The following is a 23,935-nucleotide window of genomic DNA, read 5'->3' on the forward strand; positions in this document are numbered from 1 at the left end:
TCTAGTGGAAAGAGAAAATTTGGTAATGTGATTCATATTATTAAGGAAACATCTAATTCTGTTCTAGAACATCTGGTCTGCAATAGAATTCTTAGCCTTAGGTATTTCAGCCACAATCAAACGGCCCTCAACTCAAGATCACCCTCTTGAGCCATCAGTGAATCTTTCTCCAATATAACCTTCTCGGATTTCAGAGGTTCCTCCACTGTCACAACTGCTCAGAGAGATATGAGTTCTACTTCTACTGGTCCCAGTTTGATTAGTATTCCAAACCCTCTCCCGCCTCCCCCACCCCTCAAAGCTAAAAGAAAATGACGTTGATGTGAGCAAGCAATGGAAGCAAACATACCGATAAATGGGTCAATGTGGGCTTACGAGGCCTTGACACAAGCACATTCTTGCTCGACTCCTGATTGCTTGAAGATTTGGAATTCTGCCTAATACAGAGTCCTGAACCAAATCCTATTTTTTTATTCAGGCAGATTCGATTCAAACGGATATCAGTTTACGACTCCCTTCGAATAATTTCATCAAGAAAACGGGGAGTAATGAATCAAGTCATGGACTGGGTACAATTGGTAGTAATCTTTTCCACCATGTGTGCTGCAACATTATAAGTCTAGGCTCAATTTGGAGGGAGTTCAAATTTGTATTTATGCATATTTGGGAAGACTGCAAATACAAATATGTACAGTAAAAATACAAGGCTTAAAAATACTATATACAAAGTTTTGTATTGGAGTGCATTGGAGTGCACCGGTATAAACGTAAATGCATTGGAGTGCAAGACTGAGAGTAACTCTCTGCTTTACTTTTGCTTCAGATTTGGCTGTCTTCTTATTTGTTTGTGAGAAGTAAAATAAACATGAAAGAAAATGGAAGTAGGGCCGTGCATGTTCTTTATCTGGGAGTGAGACAGGAAACAAATTGTCACCACTTTATATGAAAGAATTGTAGGAGAATGTGGTGCAAGTTTTGCATTAGTTTAGGAGATGCAAAATTCGCATCGCCAGTGAGTGCAAATGAGGCAAACAGCACAAATTTTATATCAGGTAGGAGTGAAATGCAAATCATGGTTACAAACAAAAGAATTTAAAACTGAACTTTGAACTTGGTGGCAAAAAAAAAGAAAAAGAAAGAAAAACTAAACTTGGTGCAAATTTTGTATCTAGTTTAGATTTGCACTGCAAACAAAATGTTTGCACTGTGCATATTTGTATTCACATTCTTTCCAAATTGAGCCAAATACAAGGTTCGGAAATACAAATATGTATGGTACAAATACAAGGTTTTGCACTATACATATTTGTATTTGTGCTCTTCACAAACTGAGCCTATTGAGAAGAATAAGCTAATATGTATAGTGTGAACCCTTGTATTTGTACTTTAGGCTCCATTTGGAAGGGGTACAAATACAAATATGTAGAGCGTAAAACCTTATATTTTGTATTATTTTGTATGGATTTGCACTGTACATATTTGTATTTGTACTCCTTCCAAATAGAGCCTTAAGAAAGGATACAAATACAAATATGTACAGTACAAATACATATAATATACAAGGTTTTGTACTATATGTATTTGTATTTGTACTCCTTCCAAATAGGGACATAGGAAATAGTTGAGGTGAAATAGTTGAGGTGCTATAAAATGCTTTTACAATTTGCAATTAGGTTTCTAATATAATAGGGTGGTTCAATGTAATCCACCCAAAGAACATTTGTGATGATCTATGCATCACATTCAACAAGGAGTAGGGATGGCAATTTTTCCCAATCTCCTAGTTTGAAACATGGTTTTCCCAACCCATTAGAATTGGGGATGGAGATTGCCTTGGTTGGGGCGGGGATTGATAGTGATACTTGACCAAGGATGAGGAGCGAATTCATTGCCCCATCCCAACCCCAACCCCAATCCCAATTACATCTATTAAATATATACATATATGATATTATTCATATTAAAGTATATTTAACAAAATCCTTTTTTAAGTAAATCTATTTTTAAAAATAATTTAAATTTGGACTCAGTACCCAATGGGTTCCCCATCTCTAGGGATCGGGGATGGAGAGCCATTTTTATTGCTGATGAGGATTGGGATCGGAGATGGGGAATACCATCCCTGCCCTGTTGCCATTCCTAATAAGGAGAGACATGATATTTCATATATAAACAATTGTATACATCAAAATTTATATAGAATTAAATTTTAAGATTCTTTTTTTTTTCATTTTTATCTATTTTATAAATTTATTTGAAATCTTAATCATTCTTCAATTTTTGTTTTTTTTTTTTAAATATGAATCATACGGCCCAACCTGACATGACATGAGCCCACCTAAGCTCATCATGGCATGAGCTGTGTTGGACCAGACCATTAAAGGGTTATGGACCAGGCAAGAACAGCCCACCCAGGCCCATGTGCTGGCATGGCACGACACGGCCCACTAAAGCACGGGTGGCCCGCTAAATCATAACGTGCTCGAACCTACCAATCTACCATGTGTCCATAACTAAGCCACACCCCTCGGCCCTAAGCTCAATGAAAATTATTCATAACGTAAATATATTTCAAACTTTTAGCGGTGGTATCATGCCATTCCATTCAACCTATCATGTGTCCATCATTTGGGGCTTGGGGGTAACAAAAGAAAGCACTAAATTGAAAGTCTATACAAGTTGGTAGTAAGTTCCAGCACAGTATCATAAGACAAGTTCTTAACATGTTGAGGTAGAAAAAAGAAATAGCAGAAAGTATAGCCAGTTGGCATATTTAGAACCTTGATTAGTATCCCTTTTCCAGTGGTTCTTTGGGAAGAGCTTTGACCTAATTGGTTACCAAATACAACTTGATCAGTGGTTACCACTTTTTTGATAATTGAATTGATATCTGTTAATTGATCAGTCGAAGGAAAAACAGAAGCATATAATTAATTTGTAAGTTCAAAATTTCAAATATCCTCTTCTAGGCCCTAGAGTGGACAAATGGCGACCTAGTAAAGAAACGGATCACGTGGAGGGAATTTGACTCAAGGGTCAAAATTCAAACTGGTGACCATTTTCTATTTTCCTTCATTCTTTTCCTGGATCTACCGTTAAAAGCACCACCTCTACTACTTCTCTCTTATCAATACCCTTAACCTATGTCCTTTTGCATTTTTTACTCATTTTAATGGTTTCCCACGCAAGGTCAATCAATTAAGGGTGCATTCTCCAAAGTCAATTAATTTTATTGTTGTCAGTTCCAAAATCAAATCAAACCCATCTAAATAAAACATAAAATTGTTTCTCAAAAAAAAAAAAAAAACAGAAGCATATATATATATGAGTTTAAATTTGTTTTTATTTTAGAAAACATAATTTTGATGAAAGTAAAAAACATGATTTGTTTTTACTTCTTAAAACAAAAAACAGTTTCCTGATGTAACAATATTGAAAGCAAGTAAAACTGTGGCAAATTAATTATAGGAGCTGTTTTAGTAATAGGAAAACTATAGCCTATATATAGGTTTATTTTTTAGTAAATATATGCAATTACAAGGGATGTTTAAGTAAATGGCCCTATTTTTAATTCCATTTAAAACCTTAAGCAATCAAAGCATACAATCATTTTCTTTCGATAAGATATATTATACCTCTTTTTGAATGAAACATGCTAATTAATTTATCTTCCTTAAATCCTGATACGATTTCAGCCAGGAAAGAATATTTTACTAGGCTAGCTAACCATCAGAAACACTGAACTAATTTATCTTCTTTACATAAAGAAAACAGATTATTAATAAGGTGCAATTACTGTACCTTTTCAGAATTTCTGTTGGAACTTGGATCTGAAATGGAACGAATTTAGGAATTCAACTCAAACCATTCGATGAATAGAACCATCTTAAGGTTTTTTTCAAAAAAAAAGGGAAAAAAGAGAAGTTGCACCGTTATACCACTAGTTCTTGTTATGGGCCCATCGATTTCATGGCTCTTTGGGCCTTAACTTTTTGTAGCTTTTGGCCAGCATGTAAGTGCTTCCTCCTCACAATCCGATTCCGGGTCGCTAGATTCTGTTTCAAATGACGAAAAACTTCTCAACCGCATTTAGGAAAGAGCAGACAATTTAACCGGTTCACGTAAAGCGCAATCAACACTGACTCAAGAGTTGATTGAGTTCAACGAAAAAATCGTCACCAACACGTCTCCCCCGAAATTCAGCTAATAAATAACTCCGGCCACCGGGGATTTTGCACGATGGACGATCCCCGTTTGTTTGAAATCCTAAACACCGGAGATGTGCTTAACTTTTGGTTGGATGATCACTAGCGTGCTGCGCTTTCTTGGGCGGTCCAGGAATTTTGTGCGACGGTGGCCGCAGCAGATGCGAAGTCCGTGTGGTCGATCTATCTGGACTGTGGAGAGATTTTTTATGGACGCGCTGTATTAATTGTCATGGTGTAAAGGACGAGGGAAGGAGGCGGAGCTTTTCTCCAATATGGGAGGCAAGAAACCTGAAATCCCGTTATTGGAAAGAGCGTGACCAACTTTGTCAACGTTGTATATGGAATGGAATATCGATCTCACTAGAAAAAAACAAAACTGATTACGTTTGCTCTGCATCAATTACAGACAGTCTTTCTTCTGAAAATGGTGAGCAAGTTTATGTTCTGTACTCGTATATTAGTGCCACTAGTAAGTCATTGAGAATTAAAGAAAGAAACCTTTCCAATCTAAAATATGGGTCTGGTCTGCATGGACGACGTTAATTAATTAATAGCATTTTGGACTCTTTTTTTGCGGAGTTGCTCTCACGGACTTCACCTACCCATTTGAGACGATTGCAGTACTGATAACAGAAGCCATAGTTCTCCTAGCTGTAGAACAAATACTACAATTTCATTTCCATTTGGTATGAAGATTGAAGCATCCTCAGATTCACATACAATTTTTAGCTGGAATCGAGTGTAAAAAAAAAAAAAAAAAATCTTTAGAGTACTGTGAATAGACAACATTTACATCAGTAGGAGATGTAGAACTACAAACATGTATAAAAAGACTGAACCAAAAACAGAAGCAGAACATTTCGGAGAAAAGAATACAAAAAATATATGGAAAGAAGAATAAGAAGCAAAACAAAAATCCCGGTGCAAGAACGGAGGAGGAAACGAAGTGAGGGGTCTTAAGGCTAGCTAGTGACCAGGGCCTTTAGTGCTAGGCCCAGAAGCCAACTTATTATAGAGCAAGCTCTTGGGTGAAGAAGGGCCACCATTGGTTTTGCTGTTGGAAGAAACAGAAAAAGGAGCTAGCCCAGATGAGTTTGTTCCGTCAATTTGGTGGCGACCGGTGGTGGTGGTATGCCTGGCCGATCGCGAGGATCGAATTGATCTGGAGCACGCGAGATTAGGTCGTGACAATATTACCAGCACTACAATCATCGAAACCAGCAAAAATTTTTTTCCCATTGAAGCTGTCGAGTTGTTGTTCCTGAATGCCGCCATGGATCTTCTTCCTGAAAAAAGTTTTCTCCTTGGTGTAGTAAGCACAACAAGAGCAAATTGCATGTGCATGTGTTGCCTTGGCCTTGGCCTTAGCCGAGGATATATATAGAGGGGTGGGGTGGGGGGCCGCGGATCATCGGCATTAAGGACGGTGGATTGCCTTTTTGGGGGGTGTGATGTGGGACCCTGAAGTTGTGTTTGACTACCTCCTTTTTGTTTCTTAAAATGCCTGGGCGTGAGGTGGCGAGGACGAAAAATTCACATTTGAGCGGCTTTTCTTTGACTTTACACAAATTTGTTGGTACTTGTTACTCGGTATAAGAAGAGTCGGTAGTCCATGTACACGAGAAGAAAAGCAGTATCAGCAGTTGTAGGTTATGTTTATATATTTATGGTAAAGTTGTAAAGCTAGTAAACCTTGTAAAAGCTACTTGTATTAATTTCAGTATTTTGCAAATGCAGCAGCCAGCTGGAGATGGAGCTGGCTAGAATTTCACTTCACACGGTCTTGGTCTTGGGTACACAAAATGAAACGGACGGCAGCGGACTCGAGTTTTTTTTTTTTTTTTTTTTTTTTTTTTGCGTCGGAGAAAATCTTAATGGACTAATTCGGTCCATCGCGCAACGATGTATAATGAAGAAGGGCTGGACAGTGTTACAAGGAGCAGCTACCAATAGAAACGTGGCAGACCAGATTAACGGATAGAGGCGACACGTCCGCTAGCTAGCTGGTGTAAAACCACTTTTCAGCCTGTTAACGAAGGGCCCAACCGGGGCCGGCCAGACCAACTTACCCTTAATTAACCCCAAGGAATTTGAAGTTGTCACGTAATGCACGAAGGCAAAACTTAGACCAAGACGTAATTAAGGATATACTGGACTAATGTGTATCTTCTTAGTTTTACGTAGAAGATTTGCATTTGTTCACATTTCACACAAGCGAAAGAATGACGTGGGTTTGAACTTTGAAGATCGCGTTGCTCCTAAAATCAAGAGTTAAGGTGATAATTTTCAACATTCCCTTGTGGAAAAAGGAAGAAAAAAAGAAGAATGCAGCAGTCGAGTCGCCATAGTCAGGTCGGGCATGCATGCTCCGCTCGATCGAGCGTGGACCAACACGAATTGCACTACTTGCTGCTGCTGGTCGGAATCACGAATCCATCCATAATAATAAATGATTTACGTGGTGGGAATTCAAATTCCCAGGCAAATTGATAAATTTGAGCGTCCACATTAGCCATGGCCCGAAGCTTATCTAAAAACATCCCTATCAGAGTGATTCTCGCCGGCTCTATGAAAATTGGGTGGTGGACACAGAGCCAAGAGTCAAAAGAGTATTAGGGTCCACCACCACCACCAACCAACCACACAGCTAGAGCTGGACATGTACGTAAGAGTGGGCGAGTGAAGAGGGTAGGAACTAAACTTGATGACGATGGATAGAGAGAGAGAGAGAGAGAGGAAGACAACTAAATCTATAACGTATCACAACTCAATAAATAGCAAGTGGAATCTCTATCTAACAAACTCCTTCATCTCGATCTGAGATGATGATCTTATCTCGTACTAGATTCATTTATTTTATTTAAGCCTTTTTATTTATTGGCTGGATCCTCCCGTAAGTCTGGAAGATAAATTGCATAGAATCTGATAGTTGGTACGATAAATCCATGGAAGGAAGACTTTCTGAGCTAGTTTATGGTTTTATTGAAACCCACGAGCTACGATGATGTTGAGTTTCTTTTTAATTTGTATTGATATTCATTGTACGTGGGCGTCTGTGAACTGAAATATAGAACCGGTCGTGGAGCACGCGCGCGCTAATTAATTGATTTGTCAAAGTGTCAAATGTAAGAAGAATGGAATGATAATAATAATAATAATAATAATATTAATAATAATAATAATAATTCTGATTTCTAATCCAACCTCCTCCACACAGCGGATTTGCTGTCAGCTGTCAATCGGATTCAGCAACCAGCAAAGTGAACACACGAGATAGACCATAGACGATCGTGAATCTCATTTAACGAATGTTTTGTTGCTCCGAATTAATAACTCCATCTTGATCATCGTATCAGTTTAACTAATAATTAAATTAATACACATTAATTTGCTCGAATCAGTGAATGAATAATAATGGAATGAGCGAGGAATTAATTAATAGCCCATGCATGCATGCAGGCATTGATATATTCTTTCTCAACTTTATTCCATTCCACGACTCATGATCATCAATTCCATTGACGCAGATCGACTCACGTGGTGCTTCTATTCAAGGCAGCAAAACAAGACCATCTCCAACATCCCAAGTTACCAGTTATTTAATTACGGCATGCATGCCTCGCCCGGCCATCTCATCTCTGTCCACTGTTTCTTTTCTTCAATTATGAGTATATATCCCTTTTGTTTGAATACTGTATTTGGCTTGATCTTGATAGAATATAAGGGACACATATATTCAGTCAGTTCATATTGTGAATGCGGTTTGTAGGGGGTGTGTTTGGATGGATTTAAATTAATTAAGGGATTAAATTGAAAGAATATAAGGGCCTATTTGGTGTGCAGGAATAGGGGTGATCAGGAATTAAAATGGTCCAACTGTTTGGTTGCGTGGAAACGGAATCCCATTCGCATTCCACCCATTCCAGGTGGAATGGCATTCCCCCTCCCCCCTTGGTAATGAAATCCCTTCCAGCTTATTGTAATTCTTGTTCGAACCAAAAAGACTATAAAAATAGATTGTTCCGATTCCAATTCTGGAGGATTTTGATTCTTATTCCGATTTCAACTTTGATTCAAACGAACCTAAATCTCTACTTATAAAATGATTTGAAAAAAATTAAAAAGAATAATGTCATTTTCCTATCACTTGTAGCCATCAAACACTTTCAAATGGAAAATTTCAGGAAATTAATTAACCATTTTACTTCTTACATTAATGCAAGGGCACCTCATTGCTTTGGGAGAATATTTGAAGAATAACAGGAAATACACCCTAGCTATTTTGAGAGAGCGTAACTTAACCAATTATACCTGATTACTTGCCCTAACAGTTGATCATATTTGGGTATTTTTTTATTTCTCTCTCAATCAATGGTGTCAGCAGAGTTGGAACGAGACCTCCTCCCAAAGTCTTATAATAACAACAATTCCACTTGGCCGACGGCCAGCATGCTCATCACCAGCATTGATTTGAAATCAGAAGTGTTTCCAGAGAGGACTGAAAAAAAAAGTCCAACTACAGCAGTATTTGTGATTGGGATGTGAATGTATATGCGTATTAAGTATTAATATCCAAACATATATATATAACAAATTAATTTGTATTACAGAATGTAGACTTTTTAAGTGCACACAGCACACTTGAGAAACAAGTAGTCAAGTGAACAACATGGTAAAGGCATATTGCTTACTAATATCGCAGTGTGATTCGTGACACTTAACGTACACATTTCAGTCTAAAGTTGAAAGCTTTTCGCCTTTAATTGTTGCGTTTTTCTGCCAACTTATTTCGTACACTCCAAAATTGTAAATGTTGATTTGTCATATATACGTGGGGATTTGATTTTTTGTCGATGGATTCGTGGCCTGAGGGAATTCAAATTCCTTGGTCCAATTCAAATCTGTTTCTCTTACTAACTGTTTGGCAAGATCCTAACTCCACCCCACCAACCTATATATTCTTCATCACTAGGTGGACGTTAGTTCACTTATATATCTTAATAGTGCAATTACTAGGTCGATTCGTTGAGATAGTATCATTTACAAATCTACAGTTAATTTATAAATTTGGCCGATTGGTTCAGTTGTTGAAGCTGAGCTACAAGCTGGCCCTTGATCAACTTAAGGTTAAAGACTTGGGGGTGGGGGGGGGGGTTAATCAATACAAGTTTGTAAGAAATATGTATTGTCACATCAAATATTAATATAATTTAAACTTAAAATAACAATTGTTACTTGTATTGCTCAATTTAAACTGTTATCGCGTAGAAAAATCAATCTTTCACAAATTTGTTTCAACCCAAAATATAATGGAAACGCAACACTATAATACCAAACACGTATAGATAAAATTCATTTAATGATTTAGAGTAAACACTTGTCAAACCAAAACCTAACCACCAAATTGCTTCTCAATCAAAGTGTTCGACTATGATATGTATCTTTCTGGTATCATAGACTTTTTCTTTTAATAAATAGGTCATTTCCCAAACATACAAACAAGTTTTCGTGTGTGCCCTTTATGAAAACTGACCGTGCAGGCTGGTCCAGCGCAATATTCCACATAGTTGGTGATGATACGTTTGTAAGATTTGCAAGCAAAAAAATTAACACACGTAGAAAAAAAAATTGACGAAATGTACAAAATATGAACATTTATAATCTGCGATGTATATAACATGCATCTACATATGATCAAACTTGGACGCGGGATGGTTTTAAACACATGCATACGGTCAAACCGCTATACCTGCACTCTGCCAAGAAAAATTGGTCTACATGCATTATACCTCTTAAATAAACCCAGCACGATAATATTATATATAATCAAAATATATATTAATAGTATTATATAATTAATATTTTTTTATCAAAAATATTATTTTATTAATATTTTTAATGAAATATGACACGTGGCAAACATTGCCCCAAATCCAAATTCTTATTTAGGGTTTCCTTATTACCTGGAATAATAATTGGATTTATTTACATGCTACACTGAAGGGCAAACATGAGGACCAAAGCTAGGAAAAGTAGGCATAATTTGGACTATGGTTTTTAAAACGGAACAGGTCAGGGGTCTGGTTATTAGGTTGAACGGTCTAATTTTTTGAATCAAATGTTCGGCCCATTCTGATAGAAAAATATAAAAAAATAAAAAAATTAAAAAAAATAGAAAACAGTCAAAACCGTTCGAATGTTTCGAACTGTTCGGACTATTAACTGCCCAGTTCAGTGGTTCGCTGACCAAAATTAATGGTTTTGAGGGGAAATTCGGTTTTTGGGAAAAACTGAACCAATCAAGTGACCAGTTCCCGGTCTTTCCAATCTAATCCGATTTTGAAAACCATGATTTGGATACTCGGAATTTTTTATTCACTTTTCCTACCCACTCTCTACCCGTGAATTGGAGGCACATATCTCTATCATGAATAGAAAATCTGAGCTCTCATTTGGATTATTTGAAATTTGAGACTGGATCTGCTCCTCACACAAGGCGCCTCATATGCACAACCTACCATGCTATTCTAACATCTCCCGTGCTTATACATTATTATTCACGGAAATGTTCCCAATACATGATAAGATGTGCATATAAGGTCGGAATGAGGCGCTCAGTGTGAGGAGCAGATCCCAATCCCTGAAATCTGACCAAATATTTACTTGTTTAGGGTTTCTTATTACATTCTAACTTGTCCCTTCTATTAGTCAAATATTCCCCGACCTGTTTCGCCAAATGACCGCACATCCCATAATTTTCGGAGGCGATTTTCTAATTAGGAATCATCTAAGCTAACTCTTAGTGATTATGCATGTTGGCGTTGGGCCCTTACGAGTTACGACACAATAATGGATTTTTGAATTGCTTAGAAATCAAGTTTCACACATATTGACGTGAATGCAAATTTATTCAAAGAAACTGTGCAAATTCGGTTCAGTTTTGCAGTGTATATTATCGACAAAGCTTGTACTCTTTTAATAGAAGCAAACTTTGCTCCTTAAAAGTGTAATACACATGCATGGTAATAAAATTCATTAATTTTTACATCTATTTTGGAAGCACATTTGCACTCTCTCCAAGCAGTTGCAAGTATTTTCAAATTTCTGTTGTAATTGTTCCCTCTCTGGTTTCTCTGAAACCAGTCTTCTGGTTTCTCTGAAACCGTTCCCTCTGTTCATCATCCGCTTTCCATCTTAGAAATTTCTTTTGCACGGGCTTCCTTCGCCCTTTTCCATTATCCCCTCTTCTCTTTTATTATTGTTTATTTCTCTTTCTGTCGTTTCTTTTCTTCCCTCCTCCCTTGCTTTTATTCTTCGTTCTTCCCCCCATCTGGTTCTCTCCTTTCTTCCCACTGTTCTATTTCCCACCGTTCTTCCTCTCACTTTTCCCATTTGATTCTCTTCATTATTCGTCTCTTTTTGTGCATTTTGTGTTTTTTTTTCTCTACTTTCTGCAGGTGTTTTGACAAGGAGGTTACTTTCTCTTAGATCTTGTATTGGGCATTCGATGCCGATGAATGTTGCTTTACGTTTTGTTGTCCATGATTAAAGTCCGTTCACAGTTGTCCGGCAGATGCAATTCATGGTGAGTTCCATACAAGTTTTCCAACGGATGCAGTTATGGAAGGCAGCTACAATCTCTGATAGTGGTTGTAATGTTTGGGGTTCTGGCTTCTTTTGCAGATCTACCCTAACCATACTATTACCGGTACTTTGCAGTCTCTTTTGAGAACATCTCCTATCTTTTCTCTTATTATTTGTGGTGGATTAGAATTGTGCTTATCTACTTTTATTGGTGATTTTAAATTCACCTTCATTTGATTGTAAAAATTCATCATTATGTTTTCCTTCACCAATTTATATATATTATTATTCTTGAGAAATTGTATCTGAGTTCTAATTGACGTTATTGGTACCCTTACCAATCACAGCCTTGAACACGCTAATTAGCGTCTTCCCTTGCATCTGATTAAATACATGGTAATAAAAATAAGCTTTAATTAGCACATTTACACTCTCACCAAATGTTTGAAAACTGAACCAAGCTGCAAATTAGGCACGCTTTGACTACATGTGAACTTTTACCAAATACTGAACCCTCAGTGTGTTTTACGTGTAAACGTAATCTTGATTCCAAAGCGGTGTTGGGTACCTTGGTCGTCTTCTCATAACCAATTTCACCATTTTAACTTTACCTAATATTATTTTTAAGCATAAGCATATGACATTTTTATTTTAAAGTTGACTAAAACGCCTATATATTATATTTCTAATATGGTGAAAACATTTATTTGTTGGTATTTAGTTGAGACTAAATTAATTTTGTGAGTCATGTTAAATGTTAAAGGTCTGTTTGATTTACAGTCAGAATCCGAATTAAAATTAGAATAAAAATCCTCTAGAAAAGGTTCGTTCCTATAGTCTGTTTGGTTCAGATAGAAATGGAAATGAGAATTAAAATCATTCCCAAGAAAGAGACAGGAAGTGACCATTTCCTCAAATGCATGGGAAAATAAAAATGGGATTCCAACTCTATCAAACCAAACAATTAGAATCGAAATAGCATATTTCAATTCCCATTCCAGACCCTTATTCCCACAAATCAAATGGGGCCTAAGTGTTCGAATAATTCAATTGAACCGCCTTAAAATACAATTATTCACCATCACAGACCACGGTAAATATTACCAAAGCCAAGCCCCTAAAGGCCTCAACTGTCTGAAACAACACCAAACCATGGAGCCCTGTCACCTCATCTTTGCTTTCAACCTTATAATCACCATTCTCATCTTCGTCCTCTTCATTCTTTCCTATTCGATGGCCGTCTAAATCTCAAGTCAAGACATTAATTTAACTGACCGGCAACGTTCTAACTCAATGGTGAAGGGTTTCACGAAAGAAAGTGCAGTACCGGGTCCTTGCCGGCGTGGGCGTGGCCATTAATTAAGACGTAGCGGCGAACGTTCTTCTCGTTTACTACGTTTATATTTACGTTTTTTATTCTTTTTTTCCGATTCAGAGGTTATCTCCTTCTATGGCAGATTGCTCCTTTGACAAATCTAAGACCCAACCTTCAACCTTGTTGTTTTCTGTGATAATTAGGGATGATAATTTCTCTCATGATTTTATTTTTGAATTATCCCTAAAATATTATAATTTAATTTTAAAATACCCCAAATTCCTATATCCTATGTATAAATTATCGATAAAATAGATATTTTTTAAATAATTACCTGAGTTTCCTTATTTCTGATGAAAAATGAATATCCCGCCCTGAATCTGTTCTGCCACCAAGAACGAAATGAATACAAAAAAAGGTATCGTGACTTTGGGGCAAGAACGGGGAGGGGGTGCCCACCCGTTGTCATTCTTATCAACAACGACCGCCGGGTTCTTCAACTTTTTCAGACAATAATTCGAAATCGATACGAGTTTTATTGTAACGAGGAAATATCAAATATGTTGTGGATGTGGTTATAGATGTATGCTACATTTTTCCGATCATTGTAATTGGTCCAGTGTGTCCATTTATAAAAGGAATTACACGATATAATTATGTTCGAACGTAAGTAATTATAGTTTTTGTTTGTTTTCTCTGGAAATTTTTTCTTGGCCGAGGTATCGTGATTCTTGCCTAATACATGCATGACACACCAAGCGTGGCAACGATTGAGCTGCAATTGAGCCTTGCCTAACTATTTTTTTTCGTTCAAACTATGTATTAATTGAACCAAATTTATGAATTTTCAAGTCAAACATTTTATTGGTTGTTGAGCTCGAATTCAAATAATTAATCAAAGATTATCCCGAAGTTGGAAGTTGATTCAAACTCGAGCCCCAATTATATATTATTGCAGTGTTAGCAATGATCCAGTTGAGATCTTGACCGAGCTGCCCAACCCAAATTCTAACAGGGTTCAGAAGCGGGCCGGCAAGATCATTCGGGGAATTCCAGGATTCCAGCATCAGTCCTATATAGTTTCCGCAAAGAAAATGGAAAGCTGTCATATATAGGAATAACTTAAATCTTTTTTCATCCTTGGGCTATCTTTTAAGCTTTAAGCATGCAATAAGCAGATTGTTTATAAATGTTAATGTTTGGGCGGTAAGGTGGTTCCTGTCGTGGAGTTGACACCATTCCCCTCTTTAACGCGATCCTGTTCTTTGTCTTATCTTTTCAAACGTTGAGAAAGCCAGCAGAGATGTCCGAGTAAGGTAAGAAAAAGACATAAAGAGGAAGATAGGAGATGGAACAAAACATGCATGGAACTAATGGAATAAAAGAAACTTGACAAGATTTGGTCGTTGAAGGCTCCAAACTCGACACCTACCCTAAAGTCATCTCGGAAAAGGTGAAAAACTTAGGACCTTGCTTTCCTACCACTTGTAGCCAACTAACACTTTCAAATGGAAATTATCTCTTTTTCCTTCATTTAAGATCTCTGCAGTATAGATACGTATAAACTATATGAGAAACTGAGTAATGAGCCAGAGAGAGAGAGAGGGAGAGAGATTGGTATTCCTCAAAAGCAGAGTACAAAACGTAAATAATGGTTGTAGACCAGGAAAATTAAGTAACGCTAGCTTAAATATAATTCATGCAAATTAACCAAGTATATATTTTACTTGGCCTAATAGTTATCAAATTTTGGGTGCTATTTTCTCTCTCAATCATATCAATAATGCTGTTAGAATAGATAGTATGAGACTTCCTCCTTGAGGCTTAATTACAATCATTCAATTCTAGTTGGCCGACGGCCCGTCTGTCCCGCATGTTTTTTGGTCGTTGCATCAGCTGCAGTGTTTTGAAATCCCAAGTGTTTCTCGCAAACGTAGAAAGTAGCAAGAAACTGGGGTGTCCCGAGACGAGAGGACTGAAGAAAAAGTCCAACTACAGCAGTATTTTGTGATTAAAATGTGAATGTACAGGAGGTGTATTAGCATCAATGTACTAGAATGAAGACTTTTAGGTGCACGTTTTAAGAATGAAGACTTGCTATAAATGCATGTAGTCCTTTTTTTAGAAGCAAACTTTGCTCCCCAAGAGAGTGCACACATGGTTAATAAAATCCATTTTTACTTCTATTTTTGAAGCAAATTTGAACTCTCACGGAACAGTTGCACAACTGAACCCATTTGCAAATAAGACTCGATTATACACTTGCACCCTTACTAAACGCTGTTTTGATTCCAAATTTGCCGCAAATAAGACATGTACAAGTAAGGCTAATAAATCCAATCAAGGATAAACACGTCAACTATTTGCACATGTTTTGGTGCATGTGTTGTTTGTAGCAAATTATATATTTGGGGACTAACTAGGGCACATCCTATTCTTCTATAAACTTGGGCACATCATTGATGATGGGATATTAATAGTCACCTTTAGGCAATGTTTTAAAAATTGAACTTGAAGCTGAATCATTTTTGTTTCTAGGTCATGTGTCATCGGTTGGACGTGGACGTATATGTATGTATGTAGGTATATATATATATATATATATATATATATATATATATATATATATATATATATATATATATATATATATATATATATATATATATATATATATATATATATATATATATTTATCAATAAAAATAGCATAATTGTTTTTTAGATGTAATATATGTACATGAATATTATTACTTTACATGTTTAATTCATTTTTTTAATTTCTTTTATTTATAAAAAATGCGTTTTGAGGCCAAAAAACCATTTTTGGCCAGTCATGATTATGGCCTCTAAAAGTTTGCACATACATTGAATGTACAATCCATGACCTGGTGGCTGGGTTGAATGGTCGATGGGTCAATGGTTCAATCGTTGACCAGGCTAAAACTTTTTTACCAAATGACAGCTTTCATGTAAACCAGACCTAGAATCTTGATTAGGTTATAGTTCAAACTGTTCAACCTACTAGGTCAATGATAGCTTTACGGTGTTTTAGACTCATAAAAATGGATTATGTCCAAATTCGTCTCCATATTTATATCTCTCATATATTGTTGTATATTTGATTAATATTTAATTTTTAATGAACCCTAAAGCTTTGTTGGGTTTATCATAAAATATGTCCTTAACAACTTTCCTTCCCTTGAACTTTCTGTTTTAACAAATGTTTTTAACAAGCCGTTGACCTGGCTGGTTGAACTATCACTCAGTCATTATTCCATATTTGGTTCTAGTAAAACTCGCAAATTGGTAAAAAAACCACTAATAAGTTCAAATGACTCGATTCATTGAATCATTGACTTGTTTGACCTAGCGATCAACTGGGTCGGGGTTGCACATGCAGATGCAAATAAGTCAGATCAAATTTGATTTAGATCCTAATTTGGGTACCACCCGTGATCCTAACAAATCGGATCGAAATGGAAAAGTCATTTGTTTAGTTAACAGATTGAATTCAGATATACCCGATTTGATCCATTAGTTATGAAATATTATATATTATATAACATGTATTATATATTATAATATATTATTATATTGTATAAATAATATACTTTATTATTTATATTATATGATATTTTTTTATCACAACCCTAATTGAATCGGATATCTGATATGATATTTGAATTCGAATTTGAATCATACCCTTGAAAATCCAATAGATTCTTATCAAATTCAGATTGGTTGGATTTCTTATTGCGTCAGATTGGATATAGCCTTTACCCAATCCAGTGTGATTTGTTTGTAGCCCTAGTTGCACATTAAATATATATGCTAATTTTTAGAGGCCATAACTTTGCACTCTGATGTCTGATGAGATTGTTTTTTATTTTATTTTATTTTAGGTAACTTTTCAAAATCTATATGTCCCCAAGGGGTTGTAGGCGGTTGCCCTGTTATTTCTGTGAAAAAATAAAACTTGTGGCCTCTAATTTTAATTTTAATACTTTTTATAATAAAAAACTAAATTAAATATAAAATAATATATACATTACATGCATGTAGAATATAATTATACATTATTTATTGATAAAATATGTATTTATACTTAAATATGTAGAGTCCTTATAGGGCACGGTCTGACCCATTCAACATAAACGTTGAACCGATGACGCATGACCCCAAGACAAAAACCGTTCGGCCTCTAAGTTGGTTTTTAAAACATTAATTGGTTATAACATGATCAAAATAACCATCTAATTATATATTTATTAGATAATACATACATATATCCAAACAAATTGATGAACCTGCTGGTTGATTTCAGACCTCGGTTTTGTGGTTGGGTAGTGGGTGAATGGTCCATCTGTCCGGCTAATTAAGCTGGGTCATATTGGTCGTTTTTTATTTGGTTGTTAAACACAAAACAGCCACAACGAACAGTTTTAGCGTCGGTGCTACGCTGAAACAACAAAATGAAAGCTATGGTCGACCTTGACCTTGAATTAGATGAAGTGACGTATTAATGAGCCAAATTTCATTTGTAGACATGTGCTAGTGGAAGATATTCCCAATGCACGGCTACTACATAATGTGCATTAGGGGATGTTATCAAGAAACGGCTACACTGTGCTGCGTGATGGTGGGTACGTATGAGAAGGATTCCATGAGTCGAAATTCCTTTTGAATTATCAGTTAAAAACCAGTCGGAATCAGGTAAGCACACCCGATGAGCACACTGATTCGTAATCACACACTGAATTTTCGCACACCTGTCCAGCAAATACACTTGAGCCTATCCTTTAAAAGATTAAAAGCAAATTTCTAAGAGGGTGTGACGTGTGCCGTGTGCCGTGTGCCGGCCGGCTAGCAACTCAGAACTGTAACGTACCGGCCTAAGTCCCTGTTCCTGCATCCGTTGGCACTTGTGCACAATCTACTGGGGGCCCACTACTCTTTCCTACTACAAATATGATGATGGTACGTTAGTACAACAGCTGACGGAGCCCCTGGGCCCTGACCCACCCAATATGGCTAAGATTAGACCATGGTACAACAGCGACCACGGACCAACACTTGTTGCATCATCATGTAAAAAGAAATCAATTCGGAATTAGCTGAACGCTGGGGTTATGGCTAATATGCCTACTACGCATTTTTCAATCTGTTTACTTGTTTAGCTATCGTTTTTCCTTCCATCTATCTCACTGTTCTACCGTTTACACGTATTACACGCGGATTAGATCCCAAGTTATCGACCGCCCTGGCCGCTGCCGGTCTTTCCTTGTACGGCCGGGACAGGGGCAAATGTTTCATTGTTGTCGGTTGTACAAACGAACGACCGTAATCCAAGCCGTAGGCTATGGGGACCATGATGCCATTTTCAATCAAGTCCTTCGTTATGACATCATCGCATTCGCAAGTCGCAACGCAACGTACCCAACTCCAAAGCATGCAGAATTCTTTTAGCTATGTTCTCTTTTAGCCCGCAACCCCAATCCGCGAGCGAAGACCACACACACAGCATTAGACTTGCTACGTGATGGGAGATACAGCAGAGAAAGAGGAAGGCGTTGACAACGGAGAACGGACAAAGCTAGCTTCCAGTGAGAATTCCAATTCCCCCGATCGATCGAACATTCAAACAATCAAAAGCATGCTGGCTGGCTTTTGAATGGGTTAGGTGATCCATCGGCCACACGTCTTGTACATGTGAAACCAATCGAGCAAGCTAGCTTTTTTTTTGTTAGGTACTTTAATTAATTAGGTCATTTGTATGAAATTAAAGATGGCGAGCGAGAAGATCGAATGACCAATAAATTAATAATTAAATCTTTTTCACTTAAAACCCAGTTTTAATATTAATTTTAACTACTTACACCGCCACTACAACCCCGGCCGGCCCAGAACTATGACCAAGTCAAGTCCTCAATAAGGTCTCAAACTCTACCATTAACTATTCAAACCAACAATTAAACAAGGGATAGAGAGGATCATCAGAGAAAGAAGCTCATGCGGTTTCAAAGAAAATCAACCGCCTGAGATTCTCTTCATTTGTTTTTCCCCCATCATATTAACTCACCCATGCCTCTCTCTCTCTCCCTCAAAGTCTCAACTTTCAAACCGAGCGCTTTACCTTCCTTTCTCACTTTCTACCCTAATAAGTAAATCAGAAACACCATTCCTTCCCCTCTATATTAGCTAAATATTTGCTTTGAATATAGAACCAAAGTCAAATCCCTTCTTATATAAATAACTCCGAGCCTTTGCAAAACACATTCAGCTTGTATCCTTAGTCTCCATTGGCATTGAACCACCTTCCAAAGAATTAGTCCTTTCGCCACCACCAGTACCAAAGCGCCCCCCCCCAAGACATCTTCTGTGTGAGACAACACCAAACAATGGAGCACCGTCGTCTCATCTTTGCTTTCAACTTCATCACCATTCTCATCTTCCTCCTCATTCTTTCCTATTCGACGGCCGTCGAAGGCTCAAGGCCTTTAACGGACCGACCCTTTTATACCTCATTGATCAATGGTTTCACGATAAACCAAGCATATTCCGGTCCTAGCCACCGTGGGCGTGGCCATTAACAAGTAGCAGCAGCGCTCTCGTCTCCTTTACCACGTTTATATTTCTTTTTTTCCGTTTCATCAGAACTTATCCATATATCTAGCTCCTGCCTTGGACAACTCGACGAGCCAACCCTGTAGATGTCCTACTGTTCAACTGTTTCAGAGATCAATTCGAGATCGACACAGCAACTTCTCGTCGATATGCTTCTCCCTCCAAAGTTGTACGAGTATAATGTGTGAAGAGGAAATATCAAATATCTTAGTTGTAGATGTGGTTATAGATGTATACTACATTTCCATTCTTTGTAATTGGTTCAGTGTGTTCATTTATTAAAAGTAATGTAACTAAATCTTTTTCCATGGTTTCTCTTGATAATTTCTTCTTGGATCGTACATACACAACACACCAAGTGTGGCAATGAGCCAGCTGATGAAATCGTGGCCGAGCATGCCCAACCCAAATTCTAACTGGGTTTAGACGCGGGGGGCCATGATGGGTCAGCTGAGACGATCAACGTAGTGACTCGGGGAATTCCAGACCTATAGTTTCCATAAAGAAAATGGAAAGGTGCCATGTGAACATGAACAACTTAATTTTTTTTCTTGTATCTTTCGGTTCAGTGCCATCTCTTTTAAGTTTTAAGCGATTCGTTACAAATGTTAAAGTTTGGCGAAGGAAGTGGTTCCTGTAGAAGAGTTCACACCTTTCCCTTCTTTAACGCATCCCTGGTCTCTGTCTTATCTTTTTAAACATTCCACAAATGTCCGAAGAAGGCAACAGGTGAGAAAAGACAAAGGAGGAAGAGATGGAACAAAACATGGGAAGAATGGAGTAAAAGCCATGGGACATGGAGAATTGGGAGAGATAATTTTCTTCATTAATTCTCTCTCTCAAGAGATGATGAACAGGGAAAAATTAATATATACACATGCATATGTAAAAAAGAAAAGTAATTAAAATTAGGAGTGGGAAGTGGGAAGCAGCTTGACAAGACTTGGTCATGATCACCACACACACTGAAGTACAAACCAGACAGAAAGAGAAAGAAAGCAACATTAATTCAGAACTAAAAACAAGCAACGTACGTACCCACAAAGGGACAAGGTAGATTATTTAACAAACTGAAAGTGGTTGCACAGAATATGGCATAAGCGGTGGGACTGGCCACCTGATGTTGAGCAACATCTAGCTATCATTCATTCCTAAATTTGTTCATTCTCATTAATCAATTCAATCCCAGTTGGCTGTTTTATTTTTCTCGTCCATTCCAAACTCGTTTAGAACAAGCATATGAGGCTGGGTGAGTCTTAATAGTAAAGCATTAATTTAACCACTCTCACTCGGTTGGCTGTTAGATGTCGCTTTTGAGAATAAAACCCGAGTCAGAGTCAAGACTCAGACTCAGACTCGGAAATTTGTCGGTCAATCACGCGAAGTGGCCGGTAATTGGTTATACGTAGTTCCACACTTCCACTTGAGCTGCGAATGGACCAAGAGGCTAAATTCATTTAAACTCAAGAGGCTTCTTGTTAGGAGAAACGTTCGATAATCATGTTGATGTGCCCCAGCCCCAAGAGAGGAACTACTTTAATTAAAAGCCTTGAATTAATATCTAAGAAAGACTTGATCCGCATCCTTGTGGAATTGACCAAGCAATCCGAATGAGATATGATTATTCTAGGTTAAAAGTTGAATTAGGTAGGTATGCAGCTTTGTCAAGTTGACTCGGCCGATTCATGTTGACCCGGCAACCTAAAAAATACCGAGTCCAAGTGTGTCCTATGCCATCCAAATTTTTGTACCAGAAAGGGCTATTTCTTGGATGAACCTTTGTTTGTGTGTAATTCACAGAGAATTGAGAGTCCATTGGTCCGGCTGGTGTAATCCAGCAGTCCTCCCAAAAAAAAGAAGGGTAAATTTCTTAAACTGGCCATATGGTTTTGTTAATTGACTAACTGTATCCTTACTGTTTTAAAATTAACTAACACTATCCCTACTGTTTCTAACAATTAACTAACTCTATCCTTACCGTTAAGATCCATTAATATTCCGTTAAAACTCATTCGTGATATATATTTTTTTTAAACCCAATTTTACCCTCCACCTCCCTCCCCCTCTTTCTCTTTCCCCTTCTTTTTCTTGATGGATTCAGTCCTCTCCCTCCCTCTTTCTCTATTGTTCACCGCTCTGGTTAGACTGCCACTAGCAACCTCTTTCCTCTTGTCGTCAGAAACCCTGTTGCAGGGAGGTGGTATTCATAAGCTCATAATTCTTTTAGTGTTCAGCCGCAAAAAGTAAGCCATGTTAAGCTGCCAAACCCAATCATCTTCCACAACGACTGCTTCGTCCAAAACCCAACTCCTCTCTTTCTAGGGCTGACGATGGCACTCTTGGTTTGATGAGCATCTGCAGCATCAAAGAAGACAAGGCCGTGACCGGTAAAGTTTGAAGAAGAATCCAATCGGAGTCATCCAATTTTTTCCAAATGCAAACAAGGGTTTCGCAAAGGGGGATTTTCATTAACTTCTAGTCGAACCCCATAAAGGCTCTCGGTTTTGGAGTTTTTTTTTTGTTCAAATTTGAAGATTCAGAAGTCATAGATTTTAAATCCATTTTCAGCGGTCTGCTCTCACTCTTCCAATTGATGGTATTATCCATAGTAGTGGGAGTTCTATTCCTACAGTGAGTCGATCACATTCAAATGGTAGTGACAATGTGAGCCCTATTTTTATTGGAACAAAAGAGAGATCTGTGAAGTTAATGGAGTGCTTAATCGTGGCTTAGCTTGTCTGTGTCTTCAGAATCTGGAAATCATTGGATTTCTAAGCAATCGAAGTATGTGTGGTGGATCGGAGCGGTTAAAGTCCACCTCACTCTTGACGTCTTCTCCTTCATCCTCTGAAGAAAGAAAAACCCCCATGAAAAGCATGAATCACCCGACTGTAGAAACCGAAGATTCTTTCTAGAGTTTACTTGAGCTCGCGGCTAACAATGATGCTGAAGGCTTCAAGCGTTCGTTGGAGAGTGATGCCTCTGTTATCAATGAGATTGGTCTTTGGTAAGTCCGCCAGAAGAGCTCAAAGCAAATAGTCCTTGAGCATAGAACTCCTTCGATGGTTGCTGCAACCTATGGTAGTATTGATGTCTTCAAGCTAATCCTTGCTCTGTTCGAGGCCGATATAAATCATTACTGTGGCCTGGATAAGAGCATTGTTCTCCACCATGCTGCCTCCGGTGGATCTACAAACGCAGTAGATGTTGTGATGCTGCTTTTGTTGGTTTTTCTATTCGAGAGTAATGGTTCTGATGGTTTCTCTATTGGAGAGCTCAGTTTGCGGGTTTCCACAGCCACATCGAATTCAAATTCACCCCCTTTGTCATCATCCCTGGAGGATGGATCTCCGTGGTCTGCCTCAAACTCGACTTCATCTCCCATGATGAAGCCTCTAAAGTCTTTTAAAGGATGTTATTCTTTCCCTTTTTGCTTGTTTTATTCAGAAAAGTTGAGAAGAACAAAGGGTAAAATCATCTTTTTAATCTTTCTGTTAATGGGCGCTAATAGTAAGGAAAATATTAGTCAATTGTTAAAAATAGTGAGGATAGTGTTAGTCAATTTTTAAACAATAAGGACACACTTAGTCAATTAACTAAACCATAAGAGTAATTTAAAAAATTTACCAAAAAAAATGATGTAAACGAGCCAAAGCCCAACAGAAGATGGAGTATGGGTGTGGTCCGTGTGGATTAGATTTCAATCCTTTGAGAACGGTTTCTTCAATAAAAATACTAGGTTTGTCATGGGTGGGCCTGGCCCAGCATAGTTCGAAGGCCCAATTCTATACCTGATAAAAAGGGGTACAGATTAAATAGATAGGACCACAACTAAATATGATTATGGACCTAAATATTCCCCACGTATGGGACCGGTTTCATGGCATGCCCTAGAATGTAGATAGAGACCCTCTTGTCCAGCCATCAGCTTCCAAATTATTATATAGAGGTAAGTTGAATAAAATGACATTCATCTCATTTTAGTATATTTTTTTTTTCTTTCATATGTGGTGTCCGTGAGTTATCACACGAGAGAAGGCCACCACCCGTGTTGAGTACAGGTGATCATGGCCCTTTATTGGTTATGCAGAGGACCTCACAGAGCCTTTCCCACACCCACCTCACAGTCACATCCCACTGAGTATTACGAGCATCTTCGCATGAATAATTAATACGAGATGTGAGGTCGGAGTGAGGAGCA

The sequence above is a fragment of the Nelumbo lutea genome, chromosome 5, assembly GCF_056320005.1.
Source record: "Nelumbo lutea isolate HS-2025 chromosome 5, American lotus-T2T, whole genome shotgun sequence".
Classification (NCBI taxonomy): Eukaryota; Viridiplantae; Streptophyta; class Magnoliopsida; order Proteales; family Nelumbonaceae; genus Nelumbo; species Nelumbo lutea.